Source organism: Lissotriton helveticus, chromosome 2_1 (genome assembly GCF_964261635.1).
Source record: "Lissotriton helveticus chromosome 2_1, aLisHel1.1, whole genome shotgun sequence".
In the NCBI taxonomy this organism is placed as follows: Eukaryota; Metazoa; Chordata; class Amphibia; order Caudata; family Salamandridae; genus Lissotriton; species Lissotriton helveticus.
In genome coordinates, this window is record NC_136059.1 from 542,855,377 (window position 1) to 542,870,157 (window position 14,781).

The 14,781-nt window shown below is 47.9% G+C and overlaps 1 protein-coding gene and 2 pseudogenes across 2 annotated transcripts in view; 1 reads left to right on the forward strand and 2 right to left on the reverse strand.

Moving 5' to 3' along the window:
* DMGDH (dimethylglycine dehydrogenase) overlaps window positions 1-14,781 on the forward strand; it is a 635,937-nt gene that overhangs the window by 162,167 nt on the left and 458,989 nt on the right. The window lies entirely within an intron of this gene.
* Window positions 8,894-10,363, reverse strand: LOC144820813 (28S ribosomal RNA; annotated as a pseudogene).
* Window positions 12,082-13,778, reverse strand: LOC144820691 (18S ribosomal RNA; annotated as a pseudogene).

Sequence of the window (14,781 nt, forward strand, 5' to 3'; positions counted from 1 at the left end):
TCTAAACCTTTCTGTGTGCCTGGGTTTGTGGAATGCCTGTCTGGTCTGGGTGTGACAGGGGCTGCATAGCCCTCGGAGGAGGGGGTCGGAGTCAGCCCGTGGGTGAAAGGCCGCATCTGCTGCCAGGGAGGTGGGAGGAGGAAGCGCCTGATAGTGCCGGGCTGTGCCTGCCTGACCACCATGCTGGCTCCCTCTCCTGCCGGCCAACTGACACCTCTGACCCTGAAGCTGACAGGAAGAAGAAAACCAGAAACACCCAGCGCTCCGCAACCCCCAGAACTGGTTTAGACCGGGCTCAGGGCAGACTTGCACAAAGACTTCAAAGGACTTCAAAGACTTTGAGGGGTATATGGGAAGGACCCCTGACTACAGAAGATTGGATTCCAAGATTCTACAATCAAGAAGGAACCTCTGCTGGAAGGACTGCTGGGGAACTAAAGGAAGATTGCCTTGCTGTGTGCTCTAAGGGCTGACCTGTTCTGCCGTGCAACTGAAAGCTGAGGAGGAGACAGGGACTTTGCTGTGTGCTGTGACCCTGCCTACTTGAAACTGCCAAGACTTTGCTGTGTGCTGTGTCTGCAACTTGAATCTCCAAGGGCCTGAGAAGAGCTGGCCTCCTGTTGGGAACCCAGGGTTAAAGGTTCCTACAGCTTTGCCAAAAGCAGCTGCAAGATCGTGCTGTGGTGACCTGGGACGTGTGGTACTCGACTGCAGAGCGTGAGGAAGGGATCGGTGTGCTCATCGGCACATTCCCAGCGAGGGTCGGAGGCTTGTGGCGCCTCCCCTCGTGAAATCCGCTCCAAAGTGGTGGTGAGGCCGAGAGGGGGGTCTATTCGTGACCTGCGCCCTCAAAAACCCTTTGCCGCCAAATCACCATCGCGGCCCGGGGCCAGGAACACCCCCTGCAACTTGCCTCGGTGTTCAGGAGCTGCAGAGGCGAGGAACGAAGCCGCCGCGCTCCAATTGGCTGAGGGAGCCGAGCCCCCTCACTAACGCCGCGACGGGATTGGCCCGTGGAGCGTAGCGTCATCAACGAGGCCGCGCTGCCATTGGTTGGCGGCCTCGCGTCAGGAGGGGCTCGTCGCAGGAGCCGCGACGCGATTGGCTGGCTTGGGAGGAGCTGCTGCGGAAGTCAAGGAATTGCCGTGATCACCGCCGGGACCGGGGAAGACTGACCTGACCTCGCCGAGGGATCTAGAGAAGTGCTCGAGCCCCCGGCCTGCCGTCTCTGCTCCCCGCCGCTCCCCGAAGCATTGAGAGCGGGCGGAGAGCCTGCTGAGACCGGCCGGGCCCAAGCGCGAGTGAGCGCCTGCCAGCGAGGTACACCTGAGGCAGGAGAAGTGCCGGGGGAGGGAAAAGGAGTCCCCCCAGCCTCTGGTGAGACGCGCTTGTAGCGCTTAGGATTCCCAGCGGTAGGGGCTGCTTCCTGTGGCCCATTTTGGCATCAGCATTGTTTTCCTTGCTCATTTTTAGAACTACTATAAAGTAAATCAGTATTACTCGTTTTTGATACTGAAGGACTAGAGACTTGAGACTATGTTTTTTTGATATACGAACTTCCTGAAATTAAGGACAACCTTAAAGATTAACTGCAACCATTAAGATTAAGCGCAATCTATTCTTGAAAAAGTGATTATCGTGCAAATGCTTTATTTACCTGCTGAAACTAGATAAAGATATATATTTTTATAAAATATACTTACCTGTGTGGTCTCAGTTTGTGCTGGATTGGGGATTATTGTTGTGTTAAGTGCAAATATTATCCACATTGCCTCTGTTTAGCCTAGACTGCTCGTGCCATGCTACCTAGAGGGTGAGCTGGGGTTATCTCAGAGGGTTATTCCTTCACCCTGACTAGAAGCAAGGGTCTCTACTTGGTCTAAGGTACTTACCTCTGCCAACTAGAGACCCCCAGATCTAACAGATACCCAATTTAAAAAGACACTTATTAAAAATTGGATTGAATACAGTGTCGAAAACAGCGCTAGAATCTAACAAGATAAGTGCTGCTCTGCCACCTTTACCCAGAATGAGTCTCCAGTATTCCCTCTGTCAAATGTAGCACTTCGTCAGTTCCATGCAGGGGTCAAAATCCAGCCTGGCAGGATTTGAGAAAGTTGTTAGATTCTAGTAACCATAATAAAGATATGGCACACTGTCTCAGTCTGTGCTACTGTGAAACTTTAAATATGTACACTGGGTGTTGGCAATGCGCCATATCCTAGCAATGTGTTCCCAGTACAGTTACAAATCTGCCCCTGCACTGCTAACTACACATTAGTGAAAGACAGACCAGCTGCTTACAGCTGCTGGCCCGCCTTTCACTGAGGCAGCAGACGCAGCCTCGGGATTAAAGTGGGAAGAGATTCCACCCTCATGCCTTGAATCTCTCAGAAAGAGCAGAATGTGCCTCCTGACTGCTTCTTTACCTTTTCTGCCTCCTCCTTAATATGGCATGGGCACTATGCAAATGAGGAAACACTCCCTTCACATCTCATCAGCATAAAATAGCACTGGCCTGACCTGTATTACAGAAGGATCTTGCAAGCATCTGCGGCGTTTTCTGTAATATTAAAGTTCTTTGGGAGTTGAGAAACTTGAATGCTCTCGCATTGGGCACTTTACATAAAATGGATCTTGATAGTTGACTATTCAATTGATTTTCAATAATTTTGGCTGGAAAAAGAAGAGAAGAGACAGGACTAAAATTGCTGATGACTTTGGGGCTGGCCAAAGGTGTTTTCAGAAGTGGCAGAATGTGAGCAGACTTCAGGTAGAAGGAATTTGGCCTATGGATAGAGAAGCAGCAACTTCCAAATAATTGCATATGTATAACATATTGTCATGGGAAAACTCTGAGAGGTAGTTGTAGAGCTCTTCTATATTTGTTTTGGACATCAATTCTTTAATTTTAGAACACATGAGAATATAAACAGAATCACAAAGGAACAATCTTCTTATGGATCTCCAGGAAAGAGATTTAAGAAACCACATTTGTGAAGGTCACAACGCCTAATAGGCATAGCTGCACCTATAAAATAATGAATCTGATGTTGTGTAATATAACTGGTACTCATGTAAAGCGCTTCAGTGCTATTGGCTGTTCATGCTACATAAAACTGTACAAATTATTAAAAAGAAACCATCACTTGTACAAAAGATCAAACTTCAATTAAAGGGCAAAGCCACATACAGCAAACAACCCTCAAAGTACAACCCCGACACTCCATTAGGTTCCACTAATATCACATAATGTCAAACAAAAGAGAGCAAATATTATGGGAGAACATGCAGATATGTGTATATGTAGAATGGGATCTCACTCATGAATTGCTTAGTCAAAGCAGAATTGAAGATTATCAGCAAGTTGGGGAACCAACATCAAGAAGCATATTCAGGGCAGTGCGTTTTCGGTTGAGGGCCTAAGGAAAGGTTTATCTATCTGATTGAAGAAAAACTATCTTGTCATTAATTTTGTAAATAACAATACTCACAGGTAACCACTTTCTCCAACTCGGCCAACCATTCATCATGGGAGGGAACCATGTGTTTCCTCCAGTGGAGCAGGATGCAAATTTTAAAATAGCAAGTGAGGTTGCAAACCATTTACGCCTATGCGTGAAGTGAACCACACTGTCAGACTTGGTTTGTAATATAGCCAAACGGTCCTGTGTGATGAATGCGATGCCACCCGTGGAAGATAAAGTGTACCATATGTGCAACCAGTATTGCTGAATATCCGTACCACCTCAAAGAATGTAGACAAGATTGCAGTCAGACAATCTGCACTCCGGCACCCTGGTTTGGGTTAGACCAGGGTCTTGATGATCTTAAAGACCTCATAAGATTAATGCTGCTCGACATGTCGGCCGCGTTCGACACGGTCAGCCATCCCACCTTGATCTCTAGGCTGGAAGAATGCGGGGTTACAGACAGAGCTAGGGATTGGTTAATCTCCTATTTGGACTGCCGTCAGCAAAGGGTCTCGTTACCCCCCTTCAGTTCAGAGGAGCGGAGAGTGGGACAAGGTGTTCCCCAGGGCTCTGCCATCAGCCCAATACTTTTTAATATCTACCTCCGCCCTCTAGTCCAGATCATTAAATCCTTTGGTATCTCCGCATTCAACTATGCGGATGATACCCAGCTGGTCTTTTCGCAGGAGGGTCAGGATGCAGTCACATTGGAGACTTTCCACCGGTGTATGCAGGCGACAGCAGAATGGCTCCGTCTGAACTCACTACAGTTCAACGGTACCAAGACGGAGGTTTTACACTGCTCTACAGATCGAGTTCCTCGCGACTTGCCGGCCGATTTTTGGCCTCCGTCCTTTTCTGAGACGGTGTCAGCCGCACAATCTGCGCGCAACTTGGGCGTTATCTTTGGGCCCAACCTGCAGCTAGATCTACATGTAAACAAGACCACTTCTACATGTATGATGCTTATCCGTATGCTGCGTAAGGTCTTACCCCTTCTCCCGGAGCAGGCCAGGCCAGAAGTAGTGCGTTGTACCATCCTAAGTCGACTTGACTATTGCAACGCACTGCTTCTGGAGGCCCCGGTAACACTTCTGAGCAAGCTGCAAAGGGTGCAGAACATCGCTGCTAAACTTGCCCTTTCTCGCCCTTATCATAGTTCTTCTACGACAGCGCTGCAAGAACTCCATTGGCTGCCGGTCCATCTGCGGGTTCGGTATAAAGCAGCTTGTATGGTGTTCAGGGCTATTCATGGCCTGGGCCCTATTCCTCTGCGACGAATGTTCGCCTGGTATTGTCCACCTCGAGCCTTACGCTCCTCGACGTCCAGACTACTGATAGTTCCGCGCTTCCAGAGAGTGAGAATGGGTGGCCGCTCGTTCAGAGTAGCGGCGGCCAAACTTTGGAACTCTCTGCCAATATCCTTGAGAAGCCTTGAAGATCTTCTGGCCTTCAGAAAGGCTCTGAAAACCCATCTCTTTCCCAGGATGGGTTGAGTTGCTGTTTCCGCTGGATTATGGGTCAAAGCGCCAGGATGCCCTCGGTGGTGACAGGTTGCGCTATACAAGTTTGCTACAATACAATACAATACATTAATTATTGGCAGCCAGAATACAAAATGAGTAAAAAAGAGGCTTTGACCTCCATGATCAATTTCTTATAAATTTTAATCATTTTGAGATGGATTATTCAGGAGTTGGAATCCTAATTGTTTTCACCATTCACATTACAGGACCTTGCACTGTTGTTTAGTTATAGCCATAGGGTAGACAGAGTAGCATGGTAGGTATACGAAGACATGAGAATGGTGGCCTTGTCTATGGCTGAGGTGATCCAATAGCAATAGCGATGAATATTTTTATTCTTATCCTGACCAATTATAGGAACCTGAATATCTCCTGTGTAGTGCAAAGGTGCATTAACCAGTTGATGGAACCCCAAGAGAGAAAGTCATAAGTGGGTTTTGTGTTATGCTTCTTAGTGTAGTCCAGCCAAACATTAAGATAAAACATGGTTTACCCTTTAGCTCTATTGGTTTGTCATTGTGCTCTGGAGTTTGCACTTATTTTATTTAATCGTACAGTGTCTGGTTATTTTTTATATATGATCATTTTCTGTCCAACTTACTTGCATATCTTTCTTTTGTCTGGGGGTTTCTAGCAATATGTTATTATGCGCTTATCTGTTCTTATGTAACTTCGGTAGATGTCAGCATTACTTCTGATTCTTCTGGGAACAATACTCACCAGATCCACAGCTTTACCTGCTGCTGAGCTATGGTCTACTGTAATACTGTGCTTTTGGGCTGCGTTAGCTTATTCTGGCTTTGTGGATTAATGGGAAACCACTCCGCCATCCTGCACCTTATTCTTGTTGTCCTGGATCCCAAGTGCTGATGAACCACACTCTTACTTTGTGTGATTGCAGACCCTAGTGATGATTCTTTTGCAGGTCTAACCTCTTATAGGACTTTTCCTTTCCCTCCAGTGATCCAGAGAATGATCTGGCAGCTTCTGCTGTCTCCAACAGGGATCTGTTAACTTCTTTTGTTTCTGGGGCAGTGGTTGCAACTTCTAATTCTTCTGTGGGCTTCTGGATCACAGCCCCCACCAGTATTGGTGGTGCATTGCATGCAGGAGCCAACAAGGGAGGAACAGTGTGGGAGTCCTGAGATCTTGTCCAGTATGCACCACTTCTGTGGCCTCTTAGAAAGAAAATCAAAACGTTTTGATGTGATTAGAATTTTGTAATGTTTAAATAAATGTCACTGCCTCCTTCTGCCAGCAGCAGTACTTTTAAGTGGGATGTAGAAGATGGGGGTTCTCTTAAAGGGCAGTGGCCAAAGAAGGGTAACTAGACATCCTTTCCAAGTGGCACTGTCACGTGGCTCAGTTGGGCCCGGGGAGAAACGCTGCCATTTTAACATGCACTTGTTTCCTAGGTTGCCTTCTCTTTCACACTCCTATACGTGCATGACCGTGCAGGATTAGTTTCCATGAAAAAAACGCTTTGACCATCTCGCACAAGGCCTGAACATACATCGTGCAAATGAGATTGTTTATTATTCGTCCATCAGGTGACACAGCTATCAATAGATCATAAACAATGGGGGCCTAAGTAACTTTCTGGCTTGGGAGCAAAGAGGATATTTGTTATAAATAAACCAGCATTTCTGGGTTGGGGCAGGGGATCACTTGCTGTCATTGTGAGGTCAATACATGCTGAAACCTCAGCTCAGCTGCTTGCTGATCCCTCTACGAGGAGGGATGTCCAATCTGTGACCAAAACGGGGACCTACATACTTTCCCTACAATTAATGGGATTGGGATCATCCATTTGGGGATTCTTGGCAAAACACACACACACCCTAGACAACTTGGTTAGGGAATGCATAGTAGGAATACACTGTACACAGTTCTTATATGCTTGCATATATACTTGTTTTAGCAACATGGTGGAACTATTTATTCTGACCACTGTCTTCATACTGCTAATCACTTTTATCTACTTCCATCTAATGTTCATTGCATTATATATATATATATATATATATATATATTCTATATATATATATATATATATATATATTCTATACAAGAATCACGATGGGTCAATAAATATTGAAAATGACCCTCTGTGTATTCATTGTATGTTTCTCAGAGCGAGCATGAGTGACTGAGAAAAGGGATTCTAGATCTGTTACCATGATTCCTGGGGGGAGTCCGGGTTGTCCTGATCTGTGGCTGCCAATATATTTGCTACCTGTCTAGATTTAGGGTTGCTGATGGTGGCACTATCAGCTATCTAGTCTATAGAACAACATATACTAAGGGGGTGCTCTGAATCAGTCTGGCACTATCCTGACTTTTATGTTGCCTACCAAACGCACAGTTCCGACTGGAAAGTGTAAACTACACAACACCATGGCCATCATAATTAAGGGTGTAGCCTAAAACATGTGAGCTAGAATCCTGCGCTTCACACAGAATGCCACCCGACCAGTATTTGAATACCTGTCAGACTCTTCTGCCTTTCCATCCAGGCATATTCCACAACAGGGGATATAAATGTTTAAAAAGACCTATCAGCTCTGCCTATGTCCGTTAGCAGAATCAGATAAATGAGTAACAGATATAGTTGTGAATAATTAGAAGTGAAAATGTTTCAATTCTCAAAATATGAGACTGTGAATTAGACATAATTATGGTCTGTGGAAGGGGTAGTAGGGGTCTTTCCAGTGTCTCAACTAGGCCTAGGAAATACAAAATGTTATAAAGCCATGCTGGTGACGTGGTTCATTGAGTTGGCACAGCGAAACTCGTCCATTTGGTGGATCGACCTTGAGAATGAAGCATCAATGATGGTGTTTTTGTTAACACAAAGCTGACAAGTTTACTGGTGGACATCTTGAAACCTACCAAACCCTTACTGGTGGGGTGCCACCTTGTCCTTGGCAGGCTGTACCCGCTTGCTAGCACCACTGGCCCTCAGGGACTGGTCCTCCCACAGAGGGATTATGTTATCTGTTAAGACCACAGGAGCCCCAGACGCTTCCCGGTTCAATACCCACCCTGACATGGGTAGGGAAAATGGCCTTGGACTGTGGAGACTGGGCCTCAAAGGTAAAGGCCTTTCACTGGGGATTACAGGAGTTACTCAGTCCACAGGAGCCCCAGACTCCTCCCCGGTCCAAAGCATCTGCTCTGGGATCTGCCTGGTGGCTGGGCCTTCATTTTGGGTCCCATCTACGCTCCATACCACAGAGGGGCACAAGAGTCCTTCTCAGCCTGCAGCCACCATACCCTGGGTAGGTACTCATACCCTAGTTCATCGGCTAAGGGTGCCTGGGGTTGATGTCATCCACCTTCCTGGTGCCAGAGTCTGGGGTGCTAACGAGGGTTAAGTTCCAAGCCAACCCCCCTCTTATCTTGTTTCTGCCTGCAAAGCCAATTTTCCTTGACTCCTAGACCTCCACAAAGTGTGGGCTTACGGAACTTGGAGAGAGACATAAGACAGACTTAGCTGCATCAGGCAGACTGCTGGTGTTTGGGTTGGCCAGCCACCGATTGATCATTTGGCCGGCTGACCAGCCATCAGCTGATCTGTAAGCCTGCTGACCTGATGTCTCATGTCAACCTGGTCACTAGAGTACGCAGGTGGCAACCAACAATGAGGCCTGTATTCAGGATGCTCCTTCTTCGAGCCTCCGACTGTCTTCTTCTTTCCAGATAACTTCACTGGTTCCCGCTCTAGCCTTCTGGTCACCTTCCTGACCTGTGAGGGATCATGCCCCCATCCCAGTTCCTGGTGGTGCAGGATGGAAGGGGGAGGCCCCGTGCCGTATGCATGCGGTGGAGGCCGCTGTCCACAGGGCCTGCACCCAGAGGCTGCAGGGTGACACTGGCACTCGAACAGGAACAAAATGTTTGCTCAGAGAATGACTTTCAATAACTCACAGCAGTGTAGCTGCTCTGCTACTCACGAAAGCCCTGACCCAGAATCAGGTAATCTACAAGTGATTTAGCACCAGCTGCCTCACAAATGTGTGGTACCCAAAGGGAGATGGAGGCAGCACCTTTCTGTCCTTACTCTACATACAGGCCCAGAATTCAGCTATCCCATGCCAATAGAGGCTCAGCACCATTGCAGTATTTTTACGGTTTAGGTGGGATTCTGACTTGGAGGCCTTCAGTTTAAGCCTCACAGATGGCAGCTCCACTCCACTGGCTTTTTCAAGCAAGCACCCCCACAAAATGCCTGAACTTGAGGTTCCTCTCGCACTGCGCAGGATTACTATTGCAACAACACATTATCAGTAGTGTAAAACTAACCTGTCTCATGATGGTCTAAGCACAGCTCACATTTCCTATTAATGGTTGAGCAATCCAACACTTGGTGAATTCTGCTTCACTATGATAGGAAAAGCTGACATCGAAGGATCAAAAAGCAATGTTGCGGTGAACGCTTGGCCACCACAAGCCAGTTATTGCTGCGATAACTTTTCTGACACCTCTTGCTTTTAAATAAAAGTCAGAAGGATCATGAGGCTCTGTTTTTACAGTTAAACCTTGCCCTTCTGTTCTGCTGAAGGTTTCTGTCCTCCTTGAGATCGCCTTAGGACACCTGCATTATAGTTTGACAGGTGTACCGCCCTAGTCAAACTTCCCACCTTCTACTGTCCCCGGAGCGGGTCTTACCCAGTACACAGCCGGCATCTAAAGCCAGAAGCAAGAACTTCACAGGGCTCGTCTCACTGGGTAAGCGAAAAAAATGACAAGTATATTGCTATTTCACAGGCAAGCCAGAGGCCTTCCACTTATCCTCTAACTTGCATGTCTCTTCACAGTACTAGACTAGTGTCTAAGTTAACAGGTCTATCCCTACTGATTCTGCTAAGCCTGTTTGTTCCCTTGGTTGTGGGTTTGTTAGATATTTGGTAGGGAAAGTGGGAATCCTTAAGGCCATTATAGTTACTCCCGCTGTTTACTCGTACTTCATTGAATTTCCTCACTTTGATATACACAGCACTAGGCAGAAATCACATTGCATTCACACTAGCCTTGGGCCTTCTCAGTGCTTTGTTTTAATTAAGAGTCTGATTCCTATGGTTGGCACCAGTTCTAAGTCGGCTGGTTAGCGCCGGCCAAGGCAGAACACCAGTCCCTTGCTCCAGGATGGGGGCACAAGGAGAGGTGACCAGAACTAGAATAATAAACAGGAAGGGCGTGACTTGTGCCCAGAGTCACTGCCCTTGAAGGTGTCACCACATCAAGCTGCGGCGTGTCTATCCCCCCCTTGCACCCTAACCAGACTGACACAGCCCTTAGAGCTAATCCGTATCCTGAAGGTATGGATCTGACTTGTCAACTTTCCTTACCTATAATGTTCCAACATACCAGAGGTTGTACACCTTGGAGATTGGCTGTGGATATGGGTACAGCCCAGCACAAGATTTACACCATTTCCTCCAGATTTTCAAGAACCTGCAAGAGCTTACCAGATGCCTCCAAAACCACAAGGCTTTCCAAAGCTCGAGACAGTCTCCTGTGTGAACCTATTCCAGGGCTTCTTTGCCCATCACAAAGAAAACAGAACTGTCCCCGGGGAATCTGCCGGCTTCTTCAGGATCATTTGTGTTACCACACTGGATTCTGCTAGGGCACCCATCTCCACCACTCCGGACTCGGAGATCTGAATCGGACTCCCTTTTGCTGGGCTAAGGGCAATGAAGGACATCACTCCTTTCTTCCAAACGGTGCTAGGCTCTCTCTTTAATACCAACTGAACTATGTTTAACTGTTGTTTTAAATGAACCTTTATCCACTGTGGCCTTCAAAGTTCTTGTTTGAATATTTGCTACTATCACCATAATCTGCACCTATGGAAGCTCCACCCAGTAACTTGTCCTGGGCTTCCATGTGCACTGCATCTTCCCTCCTACTCATCTTGGCTTAACACTACAGCTCTCTGCATTGGCGACAGCCGGGTATGGGCCTGACACTCCAGCACCATCTGTTTTCAGGGATAGTTGATTTGATAGGTGAGTTGTTAATCTCCTTAGGGGATTCTGACTTCAATGGCCACTGATATCCATATAATGAACGCCTTTTCTGGGGTCATATGAGCATCGGGCCCCTTAACCCAGTGTTTGGTTCATCCTGCATCCCCGGTTTGGCTGATCAAAAGTGGCCCACTAGGCCACCCGCATTTGATACTCCACTCCACACCAGCAACTTGAGCTTTTTACCCCTTTAATGTTTGAGAATAGGTTGAGATCGAGTTGACCCCAAGACCTGTAATCATTCGCCGTACAAGATAAAACTAGGGTCTCGAGTGCCAACTATCGTGAGGGTAACTCTGCAGCTTGGTTTCTTCTAAGTTTCCCTTAAGATAGTTGGCGCTTGAGACCCCAGTTTTATCTTAAAAAGCAAATGATTACCAAGTTGGTGCATGCAGGCAGCCATGGGACACCACAGACAGCCATGGGCAGCACAAAGGTAGACCCCTGGGATTTTCAGGCCCTGGGTGGACCATGCTCACACCCACCCCGCCATTCCGGGGAATGCCAGGCCCCCCATCAGCATACCTGTGCAGTGAGACTGGGTGGGAAGACCCTGCGATGGGCGATCTAGGGTCTGACCTTGGGAGGACGAAGGGAGCAGAGCTCCCTGTGACAGTCACAACGACACCATGGGAGGATCCTCAGGGCAATTGATGTTTAAGTGACCCAGGGCTGCAGCGTACAATCCAAGGCCACTCCTCAATAACTCAAAACACTCAGAGAATGGAATCCAGCTTGAGAGGGCCTCTTAGCAGAGCCTTTATGAGGTCCCAGCACAGGGAGTCACTACAATTTGGTTACCCCCAGGTTAATGCTGGATGAGCATGGGTTCCCCTTCTCAGGTGGGCTATCTCTCACATCGTACCCTTCTTAAAGGGCCAGAGGAATTCTTCACCCCAGTCCCTCGCATGCACGGTCCTCACCCAAGCACCCAGGAACCACGGACTGCCCTGTCTGCCAAGACAAATAAGGGAAGGGCTGGGCACTGTGCCTTTGGTTCCCGAGCATTTAGGCTGCCACTGTCTGGTATTCTGGCTTTTCAGCTGTTAATGATCCTTTCGCAGGTTCACCTACGGAAGCCTTTGCCGACCCTTGCTGGGGCCACGCCAAGGACCTCACTAAACCATCCAATCAGTAGTAGTGACAGCAGGTGTGTACAAGGGCAGGGACTTAATCAAAGCAAGCTTATGACTCACACTTACTTAGAATTCCTCGTTCAGGGAAAATAATTGCGATTCCTATCATAAACTGGGTTCAGCAGGTTCCTTGCACCTGTTGAAAAATGGTAGACGCACTATGAACCATTCAGTGTACCACACAAGCAGTCCCAGCTATCTAGGGGCATCACAGACCTATTATTGCTTGATCTCGTATGGCTGAACATCACTTGTTCCTCTAAGAAGTTGAACACCAACCGCTGGGGGTCCCGTAACTAGTTAGCATGGAAGAGCCACATTCGTTATCAAAATTAAGCAGACAAGTCATTCCACCAACTAAGACCGACCATGCACCACTTCCCACAGAACTGAGAAAGACCTATCAACCTTTCAATCCTTTCCATGTGCAGACTAGGTGAGGTTTCCTGTGTTGAGTCCAATTTAGCCACAGGCTCCATTCCTGTCAATTCTTTTAAGTTTCAGCTTTGCAACCATATGCCGCAGGAAACCAAAGACTTTGGTTTACCAGAAGCTGCTAAGCAGGTCATTGGAATTACGCCACTGTATTGCTAGTCTCCATCGTTTATGGTCGGAACTACAACTGTATCTGGTCATCTTTAAACCTCCAACTTCCATTCTTGATTAATGCAAATATTCTTGCCAAATGCTCTTGCTATGATTGTCTTGCACCGGTCCAAGAATTTCACCGCAAGCTGCATATTTGAAAGCCCCCAGCTGTCCTTTTTAATCATGGCCCAAGTTCTGAAAATCACTTAAATGGAACCGGAGTCCAATTTCATTATTCCTGGATGAAGTAACAAGGCAACCGGCCTGCTGTGAACACACTAATTTTTTCAAAGTAAATTCTTCGGACTCCCAGTACACTCAGTCACGAGCGTCAAGAGGACACCAAGAGGCAGGGGTTGGTTTGGGTCGCCTTCTAGTGGACCGCCTGCTCGATTGCAAGATCCAACTATGAGCTTTTAACTGCAGCGACTTCAATATACACTATTGGTGTTGAATTTACAGTGCCTCTGACACAAGACTTGTCCTTGAAGGGATCCTCATTACTGGATTTAAGGTGTACTCCTTCCAGTTACAGGGCCTCAAAAGGGTCCTGTATTGTTTGTTTTCGTCACTACTTCCCTGAGTTGGGAGTAGGTAATCTGTGTACCCGCTGTCTTCCTTGGATGAAGGTAGCTGTTTCCCTGGCTCCCTTTCTGGATTCGAACCACGATGCCCTGTTGCCCACAGTTACCATGGAAGGCCCAGAAAGTACCATTGAAAGTTCATAGGCCAGGCATCTGTACGTATCATTGCTGTCATGGATTATCTAAAGTCACCAAAGCGGCTAGGCGAGCCTGGATTGGTATTGGCCTGATACATGCACGCATCCCGGGAGGTCGGCACTCGTCGGCGTGTATTAACTCTAGAATTACCACAATTATCAAAGTAACAGAGTGATCAAAGGAACTATAACTGATTTAATGAGCCATTTGCAGTTCCACTGTACCGGCCATGTGTACTTACAAGTTTATGGCTTAATCTTTGAGACCAGCTTATTCAACTGGCAGGATCAACAAGATTGCCGTACCTCCTGGTCAGGAGGAGGAACCACATGCACACGTGAACCTGACCTTCACAGCCCTAGGGAGCCTGCTTTGGGAGACTGTTTTGGGAGCCCCTGCTTGCCTGAATGGGTCTGGACAGACCACTTCACAAGCTGCCAGGCAGCTTGGCCTTCACTATGCTGACTGGCTTTCTCAAATAACAGACCCTGCTATAGCAGCCTCCATCCTGCTGGACAGTTTTGGCAGGATGGAAGCTGTTTGCTGGAAACAGCTGAGGCTTGTCAAGCAGTACATCTCTAAATGGACATAGTGTGCCCAATCAATCGGAGTATAGTGCTGGCTAAACCTGCCCCTAGCAGGCTTCCCTGCACCGGGATGTTAGCTTCCTATCCCTGCCTGCTCTCTGGGAAGCAAGTCTCAGAGAAAAGGCCCATCGTACAAGGTTTGAAAGCAGCTACAGACTCAGGCCCTGGGTGAGTACGACCAGACAACAAGGGGGGTCCCCCTGTCCTTGGGGCATATCTACCCCCTTTCCTACAATCTGTGCACACTAAGTGACAAAGGAGGCTGTTGTAGAAAATGCCCCTGACCTCCTGGTGCACTGTCTGGGCAGTCTGATGCAGTCTTGGCATCTAGGCGCACCATAGGAATGCATGGAATGGGATCAGATGTCTGTGGCATGAAGCATGGGGGCCTCATGGAGCTCTTACCTGGTGCTCGGTCAGAGCTGTGATCCTAGACAAGCATGTCATACCTCCCCGGGCGGCCTATAGGACCCTGTCCTGGGCACTTGGCGGGCCATAGGAGCGAGCCATGAGTCAGGGGCTTCCACCTCCGGGCCAGCCAGAGCTCCGACAGGCGGCCCAGTCGAAGTTTCTTATCCCAGGCAAACAAGTGAGGCCTTTCTGGGCCTGTTGGTCCGGGTATTGTGCTAATTTTAAGAGACAGTGGGTGAGGTAACATAACTCTGGGCCAGTCTTTCACCCAAAGGCATGCCGCAGCTCTGACCTGAGGCCCAG